The following is a 26311-nucleotide window of genomic DNA, read 5'->3' on the forward strand; positions in this document are numbered from 1 at the left end:
CACCGAGTGACGGCACTTGTCGTTTGCCGTCTACGTTTCTCCGTTCCATTTGGTGGGCTGCACTTTGCGACCGGTTCAGGGTCCGAGTGCAGCCGAACTTTGGGAGATGGAAGACTGCCAACTCTGGTTGAATGTATTCCTGGCGGTTTCACCACCCCCACCTTTCCCCAACAGACCCACCCTCGCGGTGGCCGTCCCACACCAATTGGAAAAGTGAACAGACTGTTACCTAACTGGATGAGCCTTCCCCCTCTCCCTCCACCGTACAATATTCTTTTAACTAATAAACAGAGTCTTCAATGAAAATGAAGGGAAAAAAAAACACTTTTTTTTCATGATTTCCTTCTGTGTCTCGCATAGCAGAGTCCTGGAGATCAATCTGCAATTCCTGGAGAGTCCCAAGGACAATCCTGGAGGGTTGACCACCCTAACCGAGAGTGACACTCCTGGGTCGCTCTCCAAGCTGCACTATAAAGCTGCAGAGTCTGAGAGGGTTTGCTCAGATGTTGACATCCTTCAGTCTTCGTTTGCAGACATGAGATAGATGTCGCCTTAGATAGACATTCGACCATGACACAAAAATGTTATTTTCACCACGCAGAGATCCATCAAGTATTGGTGCCAAGTTGAAGTTTAAAAACTGAGTTCAGATCTACCTTGCAGCACTCCCGAGTAATATAGTTCCGGAATAATAAATGTGACGGTTTGCTCGCAACAGGACACCTTTACAGTGGAAGGTAATGGGCCCGACGGATTAGAAAATGTGAAAAATGACTAATAAACTCACCATTCTGTTGTCGCATGCAAGGGAATCCCGACATACAAACACTAACAGTATAAAGTTGTCCGTTTCAATTAAATCCAACAGGGACAAAGTTCCTCGAGGTAAATCAAGCCCCAAAAGGAATTCCTTCTGTGAAGAAATAAACAAAAGGTAGAAAACTGAGTAAACCCATAAGGAACAAATGATCAATAAAAATCTGTAAACAGGCCTAAAAAGCCAATGAATGGTTTTGGTTCAAGATACCAGCATTGCCTTTAGAAGTAGGAACTTCGATCCTTACCAGACAACTCACGCCTGCGTCTTACCAACAGGAGTAACTGTATAACCACGAGGGTGGAGATTCCCCCTTTTCCCCAGCCCAGCACGGGGCTCCCAGACAGACTGCAGCATTCCAACTATTGCCCCAATTGGTGAAATAAAACTCACCAGCACAGGGCAGGAATCAAACCTGGGACTTCTAGTCTATATGGCAGTGCCTTCACTTCCCAGGCCATGGGGAGATGACAAGAAATTTAGAGAATGGGAGAACACCATTTGTCCGAATAAGATCCCTTCTTGATTAATCTCGGCCCTGCTTACCCGCCTCATGAAATACATCTAGTTGCCTCTTGGGAACCATTGCTATTTGCTTACCCTGTTAATTTATTTCACAACTTTTACTCTTTCCTACATTACAACAGCGACTACACTCCAAAAAGTACTTCATTGGCTGTAAAGCGCTTTGAGACGTCCAGTGGTCGTGAAAGGCGCTATATAAATGCAAGTCTTTATTTTCTTCCTTTGTGCAAAGATGTTCCACCTGACTTCCTCTCTTACTGATGCCGCCAGATTTATGAACAATTTCTCTTAATTAGATCAGATAGTAAAGTAATAACATAATGATTGCTCTGCTGGTGATCAGGGGTCCTTTGGTGCCATTTTGCATAGGACACTATAGGCGGCCACATCAATGCAAGGAAGGTATAGAATCATACAGCACAGAAGGCCATTCGGCCCATGATGCCTGTGCTAGCTCGCTGTGAAGAGCTACCAATTAGTCCCACTCCTTCCCCCATCGCCGTGCAAATGTTTCCTTCTTAAGTAGAGATCCAATTCCCTTTTGAAAGTAACTGTTGAATCTCTCTCCACTGCCCTTTCAGGCAGCACAGCCCAGATCACAACCAGTAGGCAAATAAAACAAATTCTCCCACCATCCCCTGGCTATTGTGCCAATTATCTTAAATCTGTGTCCTCTGGTTGCCGACCTGCCAAAACCCCCCCGTGTCAAAACCCCCCATAACTTTGAAGACCGCTTTTAAATCTCCCCTTAACCTTCTTTGCTCGAAGGAGAACAATCCCAGCCTCTCTAACACTCTCCAGATAATGGCTAGATGCTTTATAAATTGAAACTAGCAACCATCTGAGGAAAAAAAGGTAATCCTTTCCAGCAACAGATCCATTGATAGAGAGCGTTTAAGGCAGTATGTTTTGTATTAGCACAAGGGTACCTGTGTATCAAGGGGGAAAAAAACCCTGCAAGCCACCAAGATCAATTGGTGATCAGTCTACTGCCAGACAGCTGCATGTCCAAGCCAGTGAGAGTAAACACCCTTCTCCCAGCTTTTCCAGTTGTCACAACTGAGAGTGTAGGATGTTTACACTAACTGAAACTCGGGTTTCTTAAGAAGGTAACGGACCCAGCAATGGGCATGAGCTCAGAAGTACATCCACGTCAGCTCGATCTGAAAGCAATATGTCAAAACAGACATGCAAACTAAAGCAATATCCATTTTATAACCATATTTTCACTGCACATCATAGAAACATGGAAATTTACAGCGCAGGAGGCCATTTCGGCCCATCGTGTCCACGCCGGCCGACAAAGAGCCGCAGCCCTAAAGGTTACATATAAACCTATGAACAATGACGGAAAGGCAAAGAGCACCCAGCCCAACCAGTCCGCCTCACACAATTGCGACACCCCTTATAGTGAAACGTGTTTAAAAAGTGACCCATGTTAACAATTCTTTTGGGTCACCTTGGACCTCGACAGCTGACTGATTCGAGACCTGCTCCCCACCCCCAAGTCTTCACCTCATATCATCCCCTCCCCCCCACCGTCTGACGTTGACTAGAAAATAACACTGAACATTTCTACTTTGAAATAGAGCCATTATGCATTCCAGGGACTGATATTTAGTAAAAAGAAAAGGAAGCATATAGTGCCACTACTATTCCCAGTCAGAACGGAGATGTTTGGGTAATTCCCCGTCAATCATGCCTGGAGACCACACTGCTGTACATGTCTGAGATCGGCTTTACGCACAGAATTTGTATTGTGTAACTATTCTCCACTCACTGACATTTGATGGAGAAAGAATCCTGCTGTATTTCGGGAGACCCTGCTGTAGTTTCGGTCACAAGGTTGGAAACTCTCACGTCCCGCCCCCCCTCCAACTCATTGGCTGACACAGTGGTGTCAATATTCACTGAGAAGAAAAAACAATTGCAGTCTTTCTTCTGTAAAGACTAAATCCACACTTAAGACAGGATTTTGTCTTGCATAGCTCTGCACTCTTTCCATTAAGGCAGGTAACTGGTTTGGGAAGGGACAACCCCTGACCCCTGCACAACCTGGCAAAAGGCAAGCATGCATCCAGAGAGGGCACTTCACAAAGCAACTCAAAAGTTCACTGCTTTTGTAAAGTTTGTTCAAGTATTGACCTAAAGTACTCTGACCAGAGATCTGGGTTCTTGAAAATGTAACAGCACATTCACACTCCATCGGAAAGGTCAGGCATGGCTCAGTGGCAGCAGCTGTCGTCTCGGAGTCAGAAGGTCAAGAGACACACTCCAGAGACTGGAGTGCAAAAATCTAAGTCTACACTCCAGGGCAGTACTGAGGGAGCACTGCACTGTCGGACATGCCATGTTTCTGATGAGACGTTAAACCGAGGCCCTGTCTGCTCCCTCAGGTGGACGTAAAAAAAAAAACATGGCACTATCACACGCTATAACACACACACACACACACACTCACTTCGCAACCTTTGTCTCTGCTCTTGCCTCAGCTCTTCCGCTGCTGAAGCCCTCATCTATGCGTTCATTACCTCTAGACTTGACTATTACAACGCATTCCTGGCTGGCACCCATATTCTACCTTACGCAAACCGATTCAAAACTCGGCTGTCCGTGTCCTAACTTGCACCAAGTCCTGCTCACCCATCACCCCTGTGCTCGCTGACCTACATTGGCTCCCGGTTAAGCCATGCCTCCATTTCAAAATTCTCATCCTTGTTTACAAATCCCTGCGTGGCCTCGCTCCTCCCTACCTCTGTAATCTCCTTCAGCCTCACATTTCTCCCCCCCCCCCCCCCCGAGATATCTGCACTCCTCAAATTTTGCCCTCTTGAGCATCCCTGATTATAACGGCTCAACCATCGGTGGCTGTGCCTTCAGATGCCTGAGCCCCAAGCTCTGGAACTCCCTGCCTAAACCTCTCCACCTCTCTTTACTCCGTTAAGACACTCCTTAAAACCAACCTCTGAGCAAGCTTTTGGTTATCTGCCGTTAATGTCTTATGTGGCTCAGTGTCAAATGTATTTGTTTTATCTTAAAGCACTCCTGTGAAGCACCTTGGGACGTTTTACTACGTTACAGGTGCTATATAAATAAAAGTTGTTGTTGTTGTGCCTGACTCAGGAGAGATTGAGGAGGGGGGGGGGGTGGCGGGAGGGTGAGAGAGTGGGGACTTGGAGGAGGAGCTAAATGAAGGGCAACATCTCCACAAAATTAACAGCTGAGTGTTTGAACAAACTGTAAGAAGTAAAATGCTGATCAAGATTAAAGTACGAATTCACTCTTATCCACAGGCAATGTTGATTAAATCTGCACAACACTCTGCCGCTTCAAGACCCAAGGAGACCTGGTTGCTAAATTTAAATGTTCACCATTTAATTGCCGAATGGGTCCAGACATCAGGGCAGCATCAACACTGGCTCCAATACTGCAGGAACAAGGAGAACTAGATAACACAAACAATATCAATGATCAAGAATGGGAGCCGTTTCATTGGAACAAAGGAGATTACAGGTGATTTGAGAGGAGGTGTTTAAAACTATGAACAGATGGGACGGGGTAGATAGAAACAGACCGTTCCCTGCGACTGAGGGGTCTATAACTGGGGGGCATAGATACAAGATTCGATACATGAGATGTAGGAGCGAGAGCAGGAGAAACGTGTTTTTTTTTTATGCACAGAGGACTGTGAGGTTGTGGAATGCCCTACCAGAGTTAGTATTTCAAGCAGAGCAAGTCAACATTGAAGAACAGGTTAGACAGGTGGTTGAAGGAAGAGAGAATAAAGGGATATGGGAATAGGGCTATGGGATTAGGACTACTGATCATGTGCAGGATAAACACCAATACACCTGCTGAGGCTGAACATATGGTTTCCATGTTGTAACTGCTATGTAATGCTAATCATCTTCAACATATTGAATTTAGAAAGCACCTATATTTTAGAAAAACAACCTAAGGCCCTTCACAGAGGCGCAAGGGTTAAGAAATTGTGGTAAATGCTGATTTGTACAGACCTCAATCCCTTACAGGAGAGCGCGAGGGGATCAATGACCATATTTAGTGTGAAATCTTACAACGAGACTGCATTCAACTGGTCAGTTTTCATAAGAACATAAGAAATAGGAGCAGGAGTAGGCCATTTGGCCCCTTGAGCCTGCTCCGCCATTCAATAAGATCATGACTGATCTGATCATGGACTCAGCTCCACTTCCCCACCCACTCCCCATAACCCTTTACTTCCTCATCGCTCAAAAATCTGTCTATTTCCACCTTAAATATATTCAATGACCAAGCCTCCACAGCTCTTTGGGGCAGTGAATTCCATAGATTTACAATCTTCAGAGAAGAAATTCCTCCTCATCTCAGTTCTAAATGGGCGACCCCTTATTCTGAAACTACACCCCCTAGTTCTAGATTTCCCCACGAGGGGAAATATCCTCTCAGCATCTACATTGTCGAGCCCCCTCAGAATCTTACATGTTTCAATAAGATCACTCTCATTCTTCTAAACTCTAATGAGTATAGACCCAACCTACTCAACCTTTCTTCATAAGTCAACCCTTCATCTCAGAAATCAACCCAGTGAACCTTCACTGAACTGCCTCCAATGCACGTATATCTCTCCTTAAATACGGAGACCAAAACTGTACGCAGTACTCCAGGTGTGGCCTCACCAATATCCTGTACAGTTGTAGCAGGTTCATTGAAGGTTTGGGGTTTGGCCAATTCATTAATTAACAATTTACAACAACAACTTGTATTTATATCGCGCCTTTAATGTAATGAAACATCCCAAGGTGCTTCACGGGAATGTTAAGCAATAAAAATTTGATACCGAGCTGCACAAGTAGAAATTAGCGCAGCTTGGTCAAAGAGGTAGGTTTTAAGGAGCGTCTTGGAGGAAAGAGAGGTAGACAGACGGGGCTCAAGCTTCAGCCTGAGTTGCTCCTATTTCTTTTAGAAGCAACAAGTTTAGAATGGAGCATTTTAGAAATTGCAATTCTCGGCATTTAGTTTGCTCCAGTTCTAGTGAGTTGGAATAGTTCCATTTTAGAACAGATTTTTTTTTTCCAAAAGTGGGTGTGTCCAGCCACTTACGCCCGTTTTGCAAGTTTAGGCAGCGAAAACTTACTCCAAATTAACTTAGAATGGAATAAGTGTAGATTTTTGTACGCTCAGAAAAACCTTGCCTACACTTAGAAATCAGGCGTAGGGAATGAGGGGTGGGGGAGTTTACAAACATTAAACACTTCACTTTTACAAATAAAGAGCCATCATCAATAATAAATGATAAATATGTCAATAAAATAAAAATAAAAAAAAATAAAAAAATAATTTTAAAAATCAATAAATAAAAAATTAAGTTTCTATTCACCGACTGCAGCACCGGGAGCCCTCCAGCAGCATGCTGGGATGGGCCCCTCCCAGTGTCTCTCTCTCTTTGTCTCTGTGTTTCTGACAGCGAGGGGTGGGGGGGGGGAAAAGAGAGAGGGGAGAGAGGAGGAGGAAGGGGGGGAGAGAAGAGGGGAGGGAAAGAGAGAGAGGGGGGGGGGAAAGAGAGAGAGAGAGGAGGGGGGGGGGGAAGAGAGAGAGAAGAGGGGAGGGAAAGAGAGAGAGGGGGGGGGGAAAGAGAGAGAGAGAGGAGGGGGGGGGGGAAGAGAGAGAGGAGGGGGGGGGGAAGAGAGAGAGAGGAGGGGGGAAGAGAGAGAGGAGGGGGGAAGAGAGAGGAGGGGGGAAGAGAGAGGAGGGGGGAAGAGAGAGGAGGGGGGAAGAGAGGAGGGGGGAAGAGAGGAGGGGGGGGGAAGAGAGAGGAGGGGGGAAGAGAGAGGAGGGGGGAGGAAGGAGGGGGAGCAGAAAGGGGGGAAGGAGGGGGAGGAGAAAGGGGGGGAAGGAGGGGGAGGAGAAAGGGGGGAGGAGAGGAGGGGGGAGGGAGGGGAGGAGAGAAGGGGGGAAGGAGGGGAGGAGAGAAGGGGGGAGGCGAGAAGGGGGAGGGGGTACGGCTAAATGGGAGGGAGGGGGTGGGGGCTGAACGGGAGGGAGGCCAAAGTCCTGATCTTCGCCCGGGGAGCCCATTCGGCCAGGGCTAGGGCCGACGTGCTTTGGGCCCCTCCCACGCAGCCTCGGGGGCGAGAAGCTAATACACATGCGCGCACACTCCAGCGCGCATGTGCAGAGGTCCCGGCGCTGTTTTCAGCACCGGGATCTGGCTCCGCCCCCGATCCCTTGTGCTGTGCCACGCCGAGCACGAAGACGTCCTGAGGAGCTCGCAGAATCACAAGGCAAGTTTTCGGTACCCTTTTTATTCCAGAAAGTCAGCACACCTGTAACTTGGGCCCTTGGAGAGGTTTAGGCAGGGAGTTCCAGAGCTTGGGGCCAAGGCAACAGAAGGCATGGCCACGAATGGTGGAGCGATTATAATCAGCGATGCTTCAAGAGGGAAGAATTAGAGGAGCGCAGACACCTCGGGGGGTTGTGGGGCTGGAGGAGATTACAGAGATAGGGAGGGATGAGGCCATTGAGGTATTTGTAAACAAGGTTGAGAATTTTGAAATGGAGACACTGTTTAACCGGGAGCCAAGGTCGGTCAGCGAGCACAGGGGTGATGGGGGAGCGGGACTTGGTGCGAGTTAGGGCACGGGCTGCCGATAAATTAATTTATATAGCGCGTGTAATGTGGTAAAAACATCCCAAGGCTCAAGAGCAATATCAATAAAAAAAACATTTTTGACCCCGAGCTACAGAATGTATATATATTTATTAAGTATTTCAATTTCAGTAAACCCCTCCAAAACAAATAAATCTCGTTATAGCACATCAAAAGCCTTCTAAAGTACACTTTCATGGCACTTTCTAAAAATTCAGCAATTCTTTCATGCCAGTTACGTAATAGAAATCTGGAAAGATGAAGTATTTCAACCAGCAAGACTTCCAGAGTGAGAGGCTACCTTATTGGATAACTTTTCATCGCAGTTCCCAAAACTTACAATCAATAAATAATTGGCCTTAAAAATACAAGTCATCTAGAAATGTAGAGAGTATAATGTCAAGGTGCGTATTGAATCTAAAAGGTCGCAAGAGGGAGGGACTTCAAATAACAGAGCAAGCTTGAAGAGTTAAAAGTTGAATAAATAAAGCAGTACATGGGAGTAAGGGAGTTCACCCCAGTGTAGAATCCAGACAGGTTTACCTTTGTACCCATAATAACCAATGTCAAATAGCAGGGGCTTCCCAATAGCTTATTTCATAAATACACTAGCACTCGCGCCTCAGAGTCAGGATGTTGTGGTTTCAATTCGCACCTCAGACACTTGAGCACATAAATCTAGGCTGACACTCCAGTGCAATACTGAGGGAGTGCTGCAGTGTCAGAGGTGCCGTCTTTTATACGAGACATTAAACTCGTCTTCCTCTCAGGTGGACGCAAAAGATCCCATGGCACTATTTTGAAGACGACCAGGGAAGTTGTCCCCAGTGTCCTGGCCAATATTTATCCCTCAATCAACATAACAAAAACAGATTATCTGGTCATAATCACATTGCTGTTTGTGGGAGCTTGTATCTGTGCAAATTGGCTGACTACGTTTCAAAAAGTAGTTCATCGGCTGTAAGGCACTTTGGTAGGTCCGAAGGCTGTGAAAGGCGCTATACAAATGTATGCCTTTCTTTTTCTTTCTGGGTAGAATGGACCTATACAGTCTAGCAAGGTCCCAGGTTTAATCCCTGTTCTGTGTCGAGTTAACTAATCTAGGGGGTGTTCTAATTAGTCCATTATTCAGTGATCTGTACCGTGACCTGACTATTCCAACACACTCCTGGTTGATCTCCCACATTCTACTTGACGTAAACTTGAGGTCATCCAAAACTCAGCTGCCCGTGCCCGAACTCGTACCAAGTCATGATCACCCATCACCCCTGTGCTCACTGACCTACATTGGCTCCTGGTTAAGCAACGCCTTGATTTCAAAATTCTCATCCTTGTTCTCAAATCTCTCCGTGGCCTCGTCCCTCCCTAGCTCTAATCTCCTCCAGCTCTCCCCACCCCGCACGAGATATCTGCGCTCCTCAAATTCTGCCCTCCTGAGCATCCCCCGATATAATCGTTCAACCATTGGTGGCTGTGCCTTCAGTTGCCTGGGCCTTAGGCTGTGGAACTCCCTCCCTAAACCTCCTCTATTTCCTCCTTTAAGACGCTGCTTGAAACCTACCTCTTTTACCAAGCTTTTGGTCATCTGCTGTAATTTCTTCTTCTGTGGCTCGATGTCAAATGTACTTGTTTTGTCTTATACCGAGGGGCTTGCGGTTCTTTGTCGGCCGGCGCGGACACGATGGGCCGAAATGGCCTCCTTCTGCGCTGTAAATTTCTATGACACTGCTGTGAAGCGTCTTGGGACGTTTTACAACATTAAAGGCATTATACAAATACAAGTTGTTGTTGTGAAGTCTTGGCTGTATGGGCAGGACGGCCCACATAGTCGAATAGCTGCTGCAGGCCAAGTCGCACGGATGGAAAATGCCCTTTGAATGAGATAGCAGTGGATGACATGTCGCGGTAGAATCGTACTTCATCAAAGGTTAGCCAACATCTTCAGGGCAGGAGGCGGCGAGGGGAAAGAACAACCAATCAGCAAGCAGTGGAAAGGCGGCATCCCAGTTCCCGAGGTGAATATTTTCTTTTGCCAGTTTTCAGACGACGGCACCTTCTGGGGTATGGCCCCACGCCAACTGAAAGCACAGTGGTCCCTCCTGCAGACCTACACGTGTAAGCCTAGACATTGAGCATCATCAGGCTATTAAACAACAGAAGGTATCATGACTGAGTCGGAGTGTCCTCTCGTCTGAAGTCTGCACATGCATTTTGAAGCAGGGATCACTGGACAGACAGCAAGCGACTGTGCAGTCCAGTTGCCCCCCCCCACCCCTCTTTAAAATTACCTTAATTTCTGCATCAACCATTTTAGTCGTTGAACCTGGAACCTTTCTTGGAATGTATGCCACATTGAGCTTTGCCATTACGACTCAGGCATGGAAAAGCTTTTAATTCATCCCTCCTCCCAGTTTTCTTCCTCTTTTTCCCTTTGTATGTCAGCCGTGGCTCAGTGGGGTATCACTCTCGCCTCGGAGTCAGAGGTTGTTGGTTCAAGTCCCACTCCAAGGACTGGGGCACAAAGATCTAGGCTAACACTCCAGTATAGTGCTGAAGGAGTGCTGCACTGTCGGAGGGGTCGTCTTTCGGATGAGACGTTAAACCGAGGTCCCGTCTGCTCTCTCGATCCCACGGCACTATTTTGAAAAAGAGCAGGGGAGTTATTCCCGGTGTCCTGGCCAATCCTTATCCCTCAATCTACATCACCAAAAAGACAGATTATCTGGTCATTATCACATTGCTTCTGGTGGGAGCTACCAGTGTGCAAATTGGCTGCCACGTTTCCAACATTACAACAGTGACTACACTTCAAAACATACTTAATTGGCTGTAAAGAACTTTGGGACGTCCTGAAATCGTGAAAGGTGCTATATAAATGCAAGTCTTTTTCGCTTTCTTTTCAGTCCTGAAGATGCTGACTGAAGCTCAGTACAGTTCTAGGACCTTTGATTGTTCACGTGGATAGTTTCTCAAAGCACAAGCTGAAATAGGGATTTGATTATGGCTGCCTCGTATCTGAGCCTGATCCTGTCCTCATCCAACAGTCTCACATCCTCAGTGTCCAGCTGGAGAGTGATCAGGAGAAGGACCCTTGGCTAATTTCCCCCTTAACGGACCCAGAGGCACGTACAAAGAAACAAACGTGCATTTATGTAATGCCTTGCATGACCACAGGATGTCCCAAAGCGTTACATGGTCGAATACGTACTTCTGAAGTCTAGTCACTTGTAACGTATGCGGCAGTTAATTTGCACATAGCAAGCTCCCACAAACAGCAATGAACGAATGGTCGCTTAATCTGTTTTAGTGATGTTGGCTAAGGGATAAATAATTGCCAGGACACCAGGGACAACTCCTCTTTGAAATAGTGCCGTGGGATCTTTTATGTCCACCCAAGAGGGGCAGATATTGCTTTGGCTTCCGAAAAACGGCACCTCCGACAGAGCAGTACTACCTCAGTGCCGCCCTGAAGTGTCAGCCGAGACTTTGTCCGAAAGTATCTGGAGTGGGACTGGAAGCCACAACTTTCTGACCCAGAGGTGAAAGTGCTACCAACTGAGCCATGATGACACCTTACTGGTGTTTCAGCTTGGGGCCTCATTGGGTGTCACCACGACCCTAATCCACCAGGATTAGAGAACATCAGCGGCAGGTCGGGGCCATACAAGGAGCGGAGGTGGGCGGCCTCGGGAGCAGCGTGGAGGCATGTCACTTCAGGGAGCAGCACGAGCTGGCGCAGGAGGGCGACAGCAGCGAAGAGTGACGTAATCAGGGTCCACGTCGGTGATTGGAGCGTGGGCAGGTACAACAGGAGTGGTGAGAGACTGTGGAGGGAAGGTTGACATGCAGGTACAGCAGGCAGTTAAGAAAGCAAATGGCATGTTGGCCTTCATAGCGAGGGGATTTGAGTACAGGGGCAGGGAGGTGTTGCTACAGTTGTACAGGGCCTTGGTGAGGCCACACCTGGAGTATTGTGTACAGTTTTGGTCTCCTAACTTGAGGAAGGACATTCTTGCTATTGAGGGAGTAAAGCGAAGGTTCACCAGACTGATTTCCGGGATGGCGGGACTGACCTATCAAGAAAGACTGGATCAACTGGGCTTGTATTTAATGGAGTTCAGAAGAATGAGAGGGGATCTCATAGAAACGTTTAAAATTCTGATGGGTTTGGACAGGTTAGATGCAGGAAGAATGTTCCCAATGTTGGGGAAGTCCAGAACCAGGGGTCACAGTCTAAGGATAAGGGGTAAGCCATTTAGGACCGAGATGAGGAGAAACTTCTTCACCCAGAGAGTGGTGAACCTGTGGAATTCTCTACCACAGAAAGTTGTTGAGGCCAATTCACTAAATATATTCAAGAAGGAGTTAGATGTAGTCCTTATTACTAGGGGGATCAAGGGGTATGGCGAGAAAGCAGGAATGGGGTACTGAAGTTGCATGTTCAGCCATGAACTCATTGAATGGCGGTGCAGGCTCGAAGGGCCGAATGGCCTACTCCTGCACCTATTTTCTATGTTTCTATGATCGGGGCCCAGGAGAGGCACGAGTTCGGGGCCAGGGGCCCAGGGGCAGCACGAGCCAGCCCACACTACGATATGTGTGCGCACTAGGTCCGTGCAGCAGAGCAAGTCTCCAGTTGTCTTGGATATCCCTTGCACTGGACCAAGACCTAGCTCTGTCAAGCCCGTGTGGTGGCTGGTGTGCACCACACGTTAAAAAAATCCACATACAGGCATCTTCCACCCTTCACGATGTAGTTCAGGACCTGGAATATTAGGTCCTGCATTGAAACACCTGTGAACTCATCCTTTTTTGGCGTGGAAGCAAGTCATCCTTGTTTCGAGGGACTGCCTATGATGATGAATCCACCAGGAAGCTTAGCCAAGTACCCAAGCCGAGAGTATACTGGCAGAGGCCTATTGCGGCAAAGTTTGTATCTGTGCCAAATCTGAATTACAAGCCAATGAGCTTCACGGTGCTCTACCCAAACCCAAGCACATTCGAGAAAAGCAGCCCCAGCATTAAACGGACAGCCTGGGGAGGGTCGGGGGTCGGGTGGGAAAGAGAGAAAACTTCATTGCAAGTAATTGACTTCCCTTAGAAGGGCCAGCACCCCTTTATATTACTGTATGTAAACAATTTATCAGATTCATCTTCCCTCCAAACTGTAAACACACCATTCAGCTCCAGTTAAAGAGGGCGAGTGTATTCCTCCCCAACAGACTTCCATCTATTGCTGTAAAAACCACTCTGGGGATTTAAACACATGCCACCCACCGTGTTTTGAAGTGTAACGGCCGCTTTAACTGTTATCTTGCACTGTTTGCAAGACTTTACGTAAACGATGTTCAATATAAAAAAAAGCACATCAGGTATGCCCAATTGCTTCTCGCTGTTTAAAATTCCAATGGACAAGGCTGCTTTGTTTTACATTAAGTAGGGAAAAAATGCGAGGTACCGTTTAGAATGCAAGACTTATTCCTCGTCTCCATCTAGAGACTGCAGAAAAAGGGAAGCGGGGGTGGGGGGGGGGAAGGAGGGGGGGGAACAATGCTTTTTGTTATCTGTCTAAGAGCAAGATAAAATAAAAAGATTAAATGGATTTCCCTTGTGGGATTTCCATTGAATGCAAGTTATTTAAATTACAACCGAAGACAAAAGCCTCTTTTTACAGCCGGTGATTTTTATCAAGCGTGCCGCAACAGTAAAGCTTTGTTCATGTCTTGCATGTATTAAGTTTCAGTCTCCAGTTTCAAATAGGTTGGGGGAATTGCGAAAACTGGCACAAAATTGCGGAGTGTCTTTACACCACCGTTTCCACTGCAGTGACTGCCTTCTCCAACAGACGCAGCTCTTTCTGTCGCAATGAGCTGGCACTGAGTGCATTTCACATTCATCGGGCCATTTCTTCCATTGGAAGGGGGTCTCCTGTGTAATCTCTTGAGCAAACAGAAGAATGGAGACTGTCCACATTTTGTGTTTATACAGCGCCCACACTGCTAATATGCAAGTGTCACCCAATTCCAGTACATTGCTCAAAAAAAAAGCACTTCTAAAAAGGAGATATCCTGAATTAAGTCGAGTCTTGTTTCGCACACAACCCCTTTTCAAGTACTTCTTGTACCACAGTTTGCTACCAGAGCTCTCCAACATACTAATTAGTGCGCAATAGCATTTATAGCAAACTGCTCTTCGGTACCACGCCCATTCGGGTCTACACCACAATTCAGTTCTGAAGCCACAGTTCTTTTTTAAATTAAATATAAAATTGGCACAATAAAGCTCCATTGCAGCGGATCCAAAAAAGGTTTATTTCAATGTACAGGAAGGAAATTTAGAAAACAATACTTTATAAATAAAATCGGCACCAATTTTCTGCTGCTGAGTGTTCCCTCCAAGATCACATCCAATATGGTCATTGGTCAATAGGGTAGCCAACTCTGGTTGGACGTTTTCCTGGAGGTCATCATCACGTGACCTCCTGCCCCCACCACGGGTGGCCCAACGTGTCCATTCTTGGGGTGCCTCGCCTTCCCACGCCAGCTGGAAAGCAAAGTGACTCTTCATTACCCACTTCACAGCATCAGCCGTGGCTCAGTGGGTAGCACTCTCGGCTGTGAGGCAGAAGGTTGTGGGTTCAAGTCCCACTCCAGGAACTTGAGCACATAAAGAAAAAAATCTAGGCCGACACTCCAGTGGAGTGCTGCCCTGTTGGGTGAGACGTTAAACTGAGACCCTGTCTGTTACCTCTCAAGTGGACATAAAAGACCCATGGCAATATTTTGAAGAGGAGCTGGGGAGTTATCCCCGGTGTCCCGGCCAAAATCCCTCAATCAACATAACAAAAAAAACACAGATTATCTGGTCATTATTACACTGCTGCTTGTGGGTGTTTGCTGTGCGCAAATTGGCTGCGCTTTTCCCACATTACAACAGTGACTATACCCCTAAAGTACTTCATTAGCTGCAAAGTGCTTTGAGACATCCAGTGGTCATGAAAGGCGCTATATAAATCCAAGTCTTTCTTTCGTTTCTTGACTGTCTATCAAATAGATGTTGTCCCATCTCCAATATTTTTTTTTATAACTAAGGGCTCAATTTTCCTCAGTGATTTGCGCCATTTTTTTGAGCAGGCCGCTTTTTTTGGCCTAAATTGAAAAACCACATTTTCCCCAATCAATTTGGACCAGCGTAACTCAGTTAGTTACGATTTTTTTAGGTCGTTTTTTTTTTCAGCCAAAGGGGGCATAACCTGTCACCCGCACCAATCCTGGCTACTTAAGCAAGTTTGGCCAGTTGAGAGTTACTCCAGTTCTGCTTAGGCCAGTGTATGTGACCTCTACAAAAAAACCTTCTGGAGAGTTAAAGAAATTGGCGCAGGTAAGTGCAGCAGATGCTCGAACAGCAGGAAAGGTCAGAGAGAGAGAGAGAGAGAGAGAGAGAGAGAGAGAGAGAGAGAGAGACAGAGAGACAGAGAGACAGAGAGACACACAGAGACAGAGAGCTCAATTTTGGCTGAGCCCGCTTTTCTGCGTACTTACCCGAGTTGCGCCACTTAAGTATGTCCGGAAAAAAATGTTCCAACTTTGGCCGCTGTCTGGCCTCTTCACTGCAGCCGCGCAGCGTGGTCAGTCGTCTCGGGGGGGGTGGAGCCTGGAAAATGTGCCGGGACGTCTGCACATGCGCAGTGGAGAATAGTGATGTCCGCGCATGCGCAGTGGCGCTGCGAGTTGGCAATGGGTCATTACAGATTGGGCACTACAATAGCCAACTCCTCCCATGAGGTAGGTTACTGAGGCACAGCACTGAACAGAGACAGATAAAAGACTTTGAATAAGGAGAGGTCGGATGAAATTAGTTTTGTCTTTACCCGGCAATTCTTCCGCTGCCAAATGACATCAAGGTAAAATACATTATACAGCGTTGTTAATAAGGAACCTCTAAGTTTTACCTGACATTTTATTACTATAAAAAATAAATTATTTTCTGGAACTAATTAAACTTTTATTCTAAAAGTAATATGACAGGGATCTTGGGAGATTTGAAATTCAAATGCAATCTCGGAGTAATTACAAGTCAGGCCCAATGAAGTGGCTTTAAGTGCTTCCTATTTTTACTTCCAATCACTCCCGCCCCTAGCCCAGGCCAAGTGGCCTCCCTCTTCGCTCTCCCGCCCCTAGCCCAGGCCAAGTGGCCTCCCTCTTCGCTCTCCCGCCCCTAGCCCAGGCCAAGCGGCCTCCCTGTTCGTTCTCCCGCCCCTAGCCCAGGCCGAGAGGCCTCCCTGTTCGTTCTCCCGCCCCTAGCCCAGGCCGAGAGGCCTCCCGGTGCGATCTCCGAGTTCTCCCGCCTGCCGGTGAGTTCTGAGTGTCCCGGGCAGAGTGCAGAAAGGTGAATTACAGAAGGTAGGACTTTAATTTTTTATTTCTTATTTTTTTAAATTGTGCGAAGGAAGGGTGCTTTTGCAAGTCTGTTCCCCAAGACTTGGTTGGTTCAGGTCCAGGTCCTCTCCGCTTCCCACCTCTATCCCAAGTCGAACGGCCTCCGATGTACCTACCTGCACCGATTTCTTTAACTCTCCGCAAGCGTTTTCTCAAGTGGCCACATACACACTGGCCTAAGTAGAAATAGAGTAATTATTAGCTGGCCAAAGTTGCCCAATTGGCCAGAATTGGCATAGGTGGCTGGTAACGCCCCCTTTTGAAAAAAAAAAACTAACCTTAAAAAAACGTAACTAAATGAGTTACGCTGGTGCAAATTGATTGGGGAAACTGGGGATTTTTAAGTTAGGCCAGAAAAAGCAGCCTGCTCCAAAAAAAAAACGGAGCAACTCCTGGTCAAAATTGAGCCCAGAGAGAGAGAAAAAGAGAGAGAGAGAGAGAGGAGAGAGAGGAGAGAGAGAGGAGAGAGAGGAGAGAGAGAGGAGAGAGAGAGAGAGAGAGAGAGAGAGAGAGAGAGAGGGAGAGAGAGAGAAAAAGAGAGGGAGAGAGAGAGAGAGAGAGAGAGAGAGAGAGAGAGAGAGAGGAGAGAGAGGAGAGAGAGAGGAGAGAGAGAGAGAGAGAGAGAGAGAGAGAGAGAGAGAGGGAGAGAGAGAGAAAAAGAGAGAGAGAGAGAGAGAGAGAGAGAGAGAGAGAAAAAACCAGGGACCTGGAGGATGTCGGCCAGGGCTAAGGGTAGTGGCTTTAATAATTGGAGGCAAGTTGCTGCAATATATTTTAATGTGTTTTTAAATTGATGCAATGTGTTTTAATGTGTTGGGAGCTGGCTGTATGTTTCACTTTGCAACCTCAGCTCGCATCGTGTCCCTGGTTACCATGGCAGCCTGATCTTTTTGGCGCAGATCAAGGCTCCACCCCCAAAACTAAAGGTCGGGTTAGGCCATGCCAAAATGAAGTAGTCCAACGGGAAAACTTGGAACATTTTTTTCGGCGTACTTGGGCTCCCAACAAATAAGCGGAACTCTTCAGGTTCCCCCCCCCCCCCCCCAAGAAATGCTTTGGGGAGAATTGAGCCTTAAGTGTTTAAAGAAAATGAAAAAAATACTTTTCTTTTAAATGACCCTATGATTTTTCTACAGGGTTGCTCGGGGCAGTGTCCTTGTGATTAACCTTCAATTCCTAGAGACTCCGGCACAATCCTAGAAGATTGGAAAACCTATTCTTGAGGTGCGAGTCTGGACAACATTAGCAAGCTGTTCAACCGCAGGAGGCACTGGATTCAAACAAGGTACAGCCCCCCCCCCCCCCCATCCATCAGGCACACTCTCGCACTCCTTGCAAGCTATCAGGAGCCACAATCCATTACACTGCCTCAGGGATAGGGAGCCCAACTGTTGCATTCTTAGTTCCTCATTATAGACAGTCCCTCGGAATCGAGGAAGACTTTTTTCCACTCTTAACATGAGTTCTTCGGTCGCTGTTGGGATTGTCCATGAGGGTCCTGACGTTCCAAGTCCCGAACTTCATGTTAGAGGAGTGGAAGGTGCCTGTGCGCGAGTTCTTTTAACGTGGGATGGCCGTTGCACACCTGCTACCACACGGGCTTAGCTGAGCAAGGTCTTGGTCCAGTGGCAAGGGGGTCCAAGACAACTGGAGACCAGGCGCTGGTGTATGGGCCTAGTTGCCTACGGCGAGATGTTGGCCGCAGGCTCGGAGCTGGGTAGTTCCACCTTGGCAGAGACTGCCACTTGAACGTGGGGCCCTCCTAGTTTGTATGGCTCAATCCCCCATCTGACAGTGCACTCACTCACTCACTGAGCCATTAAGGTAGCGAAACTTAACATTTTCACCCTGTTTACGAGTAGGCTTTATGAAGCAGAGGCAACTTTCAGAAGCAAAGTACAGTCAAATTGCCCAACTGGGACTTGAGCAGCAGGAGTCAACGACAGGAATGCACTCTTAAATCTGTCAGATTTGCTGCACTCATTTGATCAAACTTGGGATGTCTGCATCATGCATGTACCCGAGGGCCAGCAGGGAGTGGCTGCACACAACATTTTGTAAATGCTGCAAAATATGTAATTAGAGGTCTTGCAAGTTGTGCGTTAAATTGAACAATTCCTGAAAGAATATCGAATGTCATGCTTTAATATACTGAAATATGGAGCCGGAAAACACCTAGAAAAGAAGTCAGTACAAACGCTGCAATCTGAACCAATCACACGGCCAAACGTAGTTATTCCGAGCAGCTACAGCTGCCTTTTTGATTTCTGACCCCGCTGAATTTTAAGCTGCATCAATAATACTTATATCAAATGCATGAAAATAATTTACATTAAATCGTAAACTTTTCCCGCAACTCCCTGCTTCGTACTGCCTCCACGGGAGAGGGCTAACAGGCTTCCTGTGAGGTCAATCTGCTATACAACATCCAGAGACCGTCAAGAGCCACTGAAGAGAACTGTAAGGTTTTCAGACTGTCTTTTTGTTTTGAAACAATTCGCTTTTTGTATCTTTTTGCTTCTGTGTAATTATGTGCTTTATAAATGCGTCTGACTGTTTTAGCCTTAATGGAATCTTCTGAAATTGTGGTTGGTACCATCTTTTGCAGTTTCGGGAATAACATGGTGGGCATCCCATATGACGCGCCCAACTGTAATTAAGGCTCATTTGTTAATCCTGGGCGAGTCATTCTAATTAAGGCATACAGAAAAGGTGCATTTTGCTTCATACGAGGCTTATAAGAAAGAAAGCCTTGGATTTATATACTGCTTTTCATGACCACCGGATGTCTCTAAAGCACTTTACAGCCAATGAAATACTTCTGGAGTGTAGTCACTGTTGTAATGTGGGAAACGCGACAGCCAACGTGCACACAGCAATGTGATAACGACCAGATAAACAATTTTTCTTATGTTGATTGAGGGATAAATATTGGGCCGGGACACTCCCCTACTCTTCTTCAAAATAGTGCTGTGGGATCTTGTACGTCCACCTGAGAGAGCAGACGGGGCCTCGGGTTAACGTCTCATCAAAAAAAGCAGCACCTCTGACAGTGCAGCACTCTCTCAGTACTGCACTGTCCAGTGTCAGCCTAGATTTACGTGTTTTGAGTCCCTGGAGCGAGACTTAGTTTGCCAGTGGAACCACCTTTTTGCTGCTAGCAACAATCATCTAAGTTTACCCCAAGGAGGACACCGTTTGGCCGGTGATGTCTGTTAGCTCTTTGCTGGAGCAATCCAGAACTAATCACACCGCCCCACTCGCTCTTCATAGCGCTGTACCTTCCCTTGGCTTCAAATCGTCCAATTTTCCCTTAAAAACTGCAATGGTCTCTGCCTCAACAATTTGCTGTGGTAAAAGTGTATGCTGCTCGACCTTCTATGTAAATACATTTCTCCTAACCCCTCTCCTCACTCTCTATCGAGGTACAGTTAACATCTTGAAAAAACACAAGAATTTTTCAATCGTCAGCAGTTAAGTCAGAGAACCAATACACGCTTTGGTCCAATAGAAAAAAAAACAGACTTGCATTTCTATAACGCCTTTCGCGACCGCAGGCCAAGGAAGCACTTTTTGAAATTTACTCACTGTTGTAATGTAGGAAACTCGGCAGTCAATTTTTGTGCAGCAAGTTCCCTCAAACAGCAAAGAGATATATGACCTGATAATCTGTTTTAGTGATGTTGGTCAAGGGATAAAATATTATCCAGGACACCAGGGTGAAATCCCCATCTCCTCTTCAAAATCATGCTATGGGTTCTTCTACATCCACCCGAAGGGGCAGGCGGGCCTCGCTTTAACATCTCGCCCAAAAGACGGCACCTCCAACAGTGTACCACTCCCCCAGTGCTGTACTGGAGAGTCAGCCTAGATTTTTGTGCTCAAGTCTCAGGAGTGGGACTTGAACCCACAACCTTCTGACTCAGAGGGCAGTGCACTACCAACTGAACAATAGCAGATGGCTTTTGGTATTACAGCAAGTGACCGTCATTTCAAGAGTTTGCCAGGGTAGCTGGAAGAACAGACTATTTTAAACAATGACCCCAGTTGTAAGTGTTGTAAATTACCACCTGTACCGTGTTATTTTGTCTCTCTGTGAATCTAATTGTAAATGAATTCTGATCGGTAGTTTTAGCCTGTACAGCATAGAAACAGCCCCTTCACCCCATCGGATCTGTTGTCTTTACATTAACTTAATCCGACTCTCCTGCTCACTTCCCATACCTGTTGGTATTGCTCATTTTGAAGCAACGATCGAATTCCTTTCCTGAAAGTACTGATGCGTTCTGCTTTACTGACAGTCTGTGGTGCAGAATTCCACATTCCAACCAGTCAACCTCTTGTGTAAAGACTATTTCTCTAGCCTCTCCTTTAACTCCTGGTTTGTTTTGTTAGCTTTACGCTCTCTGGTTACCATCTCACTGACTCATGGAAACAGTCCATCACTACTTATCTTACCATAACCCTTCAGAATCCTGTAGGACTCGAATCAGATCACCACCTTAGCTCAAGCACTGGTATCTTCTGGCTTTTGAATTGACAGGAGGATGCAATCTGTATCCTACATCCTCTCCGGCGAACAACTTACCATTGTTGGAGTTAACTATTGGGCCAGTCTACGGTAACTCAGTTGGGCCAGTCTACGGTGTGGCAGATAGAAATGGAAACCGGTCTCAGCTGGCAGAAGTGGTCTGCTTATGGTAACTGGCAGCAACCCATTTGAATGAGAAAAAGATGTTGGGAAAAGCCTGAACCCTACAACACACAAACAGACCATTCAGCCCAACTGGTCCATGCCAGTATTCACGCTCCACAAGAGCCTCATCTAACTCCACACAAGCTTCATCCCACCCCATCAGCACATCCTGCTATTCCTTTCTCCCACATATACTTCGCTCGTATCTCCTTAAATGCAGCTATGCTATCTGCCTCAACTGCTCCCTGTGAGATCCACATGCTCTCCACTTTGAGTAAAGAAGCTTCTCCCAGCTTTGCATTAATTCTCGCTTCTTTACACAGCGAGCCACGATCCTCATGTTTCAGGCAAGGGCTGGCACTTCGATTATCAGTCCCCAAGAGAGTTATTCAGCTCATACACGTGGAGCTCCTGGGAAATAACAGGAAAGTACAAAAAGGTGAAGACTTTTAGCTCCGGGAATGGAACAGAATCCAAGCCCCAAGGAGGGGGGGACAAGCCTTTGCGATAGGCAATTCGAACGCATCATCACAGGCAGTCCATCGCAATCGAGGAAGACGCTTCCACTCTAAAAGTGAGTTCTCAGGTGGCTGTACAGTCCAATACGGGAATTACAGCTGGGGCAGACAGTGGTTGAATGAAAGGGTGGGTGGGGAGTCTGGTTTGCCGCACGCTCCTTCCGCTTGGTTTCTGCATGCTCTCAGCAATGAGACTCGAGGTGCTCAGCGCCCTCCCGGATGCTCTTCCTCCACTTACGGCGGTCTTTGGCCAGGGAAGCTTTGAGGGTGTCCTTAAAACATTTCCTCTGCCCACCTGGGACTCGCTTGCCGTGTAGCAGTTTCAAGTAAAGCGCTTGCTTAGGGAGTCTTATGTTGGGCATGCGGACGATGTGGCCCGCCCAATGGAGCTGGTCGAGTGTGGTCAGTGCTTCGATGTTGGGGATGTTGGCTTGATCAAGAACATTGACGTTGGTGTGTCTATCCTCTCAGGGGATTTGCAGGATCTTGCGGAAGCATTGTTGGTGGTATTTCTCCGGCGCTTTGAGATGTCTACTGCATATGGTCCATGTCTCTGAGCCGTATAGGAGAGCGGGTATCACTACTGTTCTGTAGACGATAAGTTTGGTGCCAGATTGGAGGTCCTGGTTTTCAAACACTCTCTTCCTCGGGCGACCAAAGGCTGCGCTAGCGCACTGGAGGCGGTGTTGGACATCGTTGATGTCTGCCCTTGCTAATATTATGCTCCCGAGGTATGGAAAGTGGTCCATGTTGTCCAAGGCCGAGCCGTGGATTTTGATGACTGGGGGCAGTACTGTGTGGCAGGGTCAGGTTGGTGCAGGACCTTTGTCTTATGGATGTTTAGCATAAGGCCCAGGCTTTCGTACGCCTCGGTGAAGGTGTCGATGATGGCTTGGAGTTCGGCCTCTGAGTGTGCGCAGACGCAAGCGTCGTCCGCATACTGTGGTTCGACGACCGAGAATGGGACGACCTCAGATCTGGCCTGGAGGTGGCGAAGGTTGAACAGGTTCCCCACTGTTTCTATAGTTTAGTTCCACTCCAGCGGGGAGCTTGTCAAGAGGGAGATGGAGCATTGCAGCGAGGAAGATCCAAAAAAGCGTCAGTGCAATGACACAGCCCTGCTTGACCCCGGTCAGTCACTGTCGTAGCTTTGCTGGTGGAGCCCAGGGTGGGCAGAGGAAACGTTTCAAGGACACCCTCAAAGCCTCCTTGATAAAATGCAACATCCCCACCGACACCTGGGAGTCCCTGGCCAAATAGCGCCTTAAGTGGAGGAAGAGCATCCGGGAGGGCACTGAGCACCTCAAGTCTCGTCGCCGAGAGCATGCAGAAACCAAGCGCAGGCAGCGGAAGGAGCATGCAGCAAACCAGACTCCCCACCCACCCTTTCCTTTAACCACTGTCTGCCCCAGCTGTGACAGAGACTGTAATTCCTATATTGGACTGTTCAGTCATCTGAGAACTCATTTTTTTTTTATAAAAAGAGTGGAAGCAAGTCTTCCTCGATTTCGAGGGACTGCCTATGATGATGATTTGCTGGTGGTTTGTCCCCGCAGTCCCTTCGGTCAGCTCAGAGCCGGCCTCGGCAGCGACCCTGGAGTCCTTTCGGCCTGCGGCCCAACCTACGGAATCGAAAACAGCTGGAGGAGCAGTGGCGAAGCCATTGTCGGGCACGTGGAGCGGGCAATGGCAGCGGCCCCTCTGACTTCTCCCACGACCCTTCAAGAAGCTAAAATGTTGCAGAGCCCCAGCATTCCTCAACCCCACCCCCTCATCAGACCTCAGATCTCCCACCACCTCTCCTGAAGGCGCTGCTCAGTTCCGAGCTTACGGCTCACACCCCACCATTCGAACGTACAATGGGTAAACGTAACCTTTTTAATTGCATCGTATTTAATTTATGGCCGGGAATTTCCTTGTTGCCGCTCCTGCTCCGTCGCCATAACTTTTGCGGAAGTGCAGCAAAAAATCCGGCAAAGTTACAGCTGAAGAGCGGGAGCAGCTTAGGAGGAGATTCTTTGGTCCGTGATCCATGATCAATGTGTGCACTTGCTGATGATGATCTCTCTAAACACATCATAGGCAGTCGCCCGGAATCGAGGAAGACTTGTTTCCATTCTTAAAATGAGGTGGCTGAACAGTCCAATACGAGAACCACAGCCCCTGCAACAGGTGGGACAGACAGTCGTTGAGGCAAAGGGAAGGTGGGACTGGTTTGCCGCACGCTCTTCCCGCTATCTGTGCTTGATTTCTGCATGCTCTCAGCGATGAGATTCGAGGTGCTTCCTCTGCCCACCTTTGGCTCATTCGCCGTGAAGGAGTTCCGAGTAGTGCGTTTGCTTTGGGAGTCTAGTGTCTGGCATGCGAATGATGTGGCCTGCCCAGCGGAGCTGATCGAGTGTGGTCAGTGCTTCAATGCTGGGGATGTTGGCCTGGTCGAGGACGTTAATGTTGGTGCGTCTGTCCTCTCAGGGGATTTGTAGGATCTTGCAGAGACATCGTTGGTGGTATTTCTCCAGCGACTTGAGGTGTCTACTGTACATGGTCCATGTCTCTGAGTCATACAGGAGGGCAGGTATTACTACAGCCCTGTCGACCATGAGCTTGGTGGCAGTTTTGAAGGTCTGGTTTTCAAACACTCTTTTCCTAGGCGGCCGAAGGCTGCACTGGCGCAATGAAGGCGGTGTTGAATCGCATCGTCAATGTCTGCTCTTGTTGATGAGACTCCCAAGATATAAGGCTTTTGTCTGCTACGGCTTTGTGACAGAAACCGGTTCTCCACATCTCAGGACAATGGTTGATGAGTTTCATTCCTCTAGGCATGTTCTTGTTTGATTGGTTATCTGTAGCACATCTAAAATGTATTTTGCATACCATCAGAACAAATTTTAGGAAAGTCAAGAAAAACAAAATCTGGTTGTCTCTAGTAAGCGGTTTTTCCTCTCTTCCGAATGCCACGTACAATATTGTAGTTAACTCAAGCAGCGAATCATCAATTTTGGCACCCAACACCTTTTAGGATGCACAGCTCATCACAGGCTTAACTTGAATCATGATGTTATCTGTCAACCCCCGCCCTCCCCCGGGTGATGTAGATCTTAGTTACACAGCTCATGTTCAAAGATTTCATGTATTGTTCAGCAGTTCAGCGATCTGAAATCAAGAAACACCAATCTAAAAATGACACAGCTTTCCTTACAACTCCGCAAATCGCCGTTTTCAGCATTAAAGTAGGTACTGACATAACAAAATCAGAACTCCTATAGAAAGCCGCAATGACTGAGCCAGGATTGCAGAAACCGACCGTAGCCCAGTACTGTACAACCCAAGCCTATTTACAGCTGTCGAGTCTCGTGAAATGCAGTCGGCCTCTTTGAAGACGGCAGCAGTCGGAGTGCCGACGTAAATGGGGGGGGGGGGGGCATGTCACGATCGGGCCACTGCTGCCCCACTTGCACTCACTAGCCCCAAGTTAAAACCCAACCACACAACTGGTCCCCACACCAATCCCTGGGTTGATGATTACGGTTAAGGGGATCATGGGGTATGGAGAGAAAGCAGGAAAGGGGTACTGAGGGAATGATCAGCCATGATCTTATTGAATGGTGGTGCAGGCTCGAAGGGCAGAATGGCCTACTCCTGCACCTATTTTCTATGTTTCTATGAACAAGATCAGCTGCTGTCCATCAGTCTGATAATCATCCACTCAGTGCAACCCTGACAGTACAAGACATCTCACTACCCATTCCACCACTTTCCATTTTACGTAATGCCCCTCATTTTCTTAACCAATTTCTTACGTGGCACTTTGCCAAGTGCTTGTCAAACACAGCGAGAGCAGGACCAACGGCAGGGATTGAAGGAAAACAACAACTGCAGAACAGCTAAAGTTACGTCACAATCAGGGAAGGAGCCGATTGGTGAGTAGCCGGTTGGTGAGTAGCCGGTAAATGTTTCAAGTTAATCGTCTCAATTAAACGCATGGCAGGGCAGCTCAATCCCGCGGAACACACATCCTGTGCCATGTGGGAACGACAGGATACTTCCCATGTCCTGGACAACCACGTGTGCAGGAAGTGTCGTCAGCTGGGGGAGCTCAAGCTCCGGGTTTTGGAGCTTGAGCCGCAGCTCGCATCACTGCGGTGCATTTGCAAGGCTACGAGCTTCGTGGATAGCACGTTTCAGGAGGTGGTCATCCCACAGGTAAAGTGTGTGCAGGCATCATCATCATAGACATTCCCTCGCAACAAGGATGACTGGCTTCCACGCCAAAAATGGATAAGTTCACATGTGTTTCAAACATATTCTGGATTCCGAACTACATCCTGAAGAGTGAAAGATGCCTGTGCGTGGATTTTTTTTTTTTTTTTTTTAAACACGTGTTGGCTGTTGCACCCCAGCCACCGCACGGGCTTGACAGAGCTAGGTCTTGGTCCAGTAGCAAGGGTTAACCAAGATGACTGGAGACCAGCTCTGCTGGACGGACCTAGTGCGCACACATAGCGCAGTGTGGGCTGGCCTATCTGCCCCTGGGCCCTCGCCTCTTCTGGGCCCCGAAAGCATGCCGCTCCTGGGCCCCGAAAGCATGCCGCTCCTGGGCCCCAATCACATCCCCTCTATGAACTCTTGCCGCTCCTTTGTCCCGACCTCGCGCTCCTGCTGCACCTTCCC

At 47.6% G+C, this 26311-nt stretch overlaps 1 long non-coding RNA gene across 3 annotated transcripts in view; it reads right to left on the bottom strand.

Moving 5' to 3' along the window:
• LOC139266733 (uncharacterized) overlaps window positions 1-26311 on the bottom strand; it is a 109642-nt gene that overhangs the window by 11475 nt on the left and 71856 nt on the right. For all 3 annotated transcript variants that reach the window (XR_011593753.1, XR_011593755.1, XR_011593754.1), the window contains one exon: window positions 788-913. This is a non-coding gene — a long non-coding RNA (uncharacterized lncRNA). The remainder of the gene's footprint in view (window positions 1-787; window positions 914-26311) is intronic.

This window comes from Pristiophorus japonicus, chromosome 7 (assembly GCF_044704955.1).
Source record: "Pristiophorus japonicus isolate sPriJap1 chromosome 7, sPriJap1.hap1, whole genome shotgun sequence".
Taxonomy (NCBI): Eukaryota; Metazoa; Chordata; class Chondrichthyes; family Pristiophoridae; genus Pristiophorus; species Pristiophorus japonicus.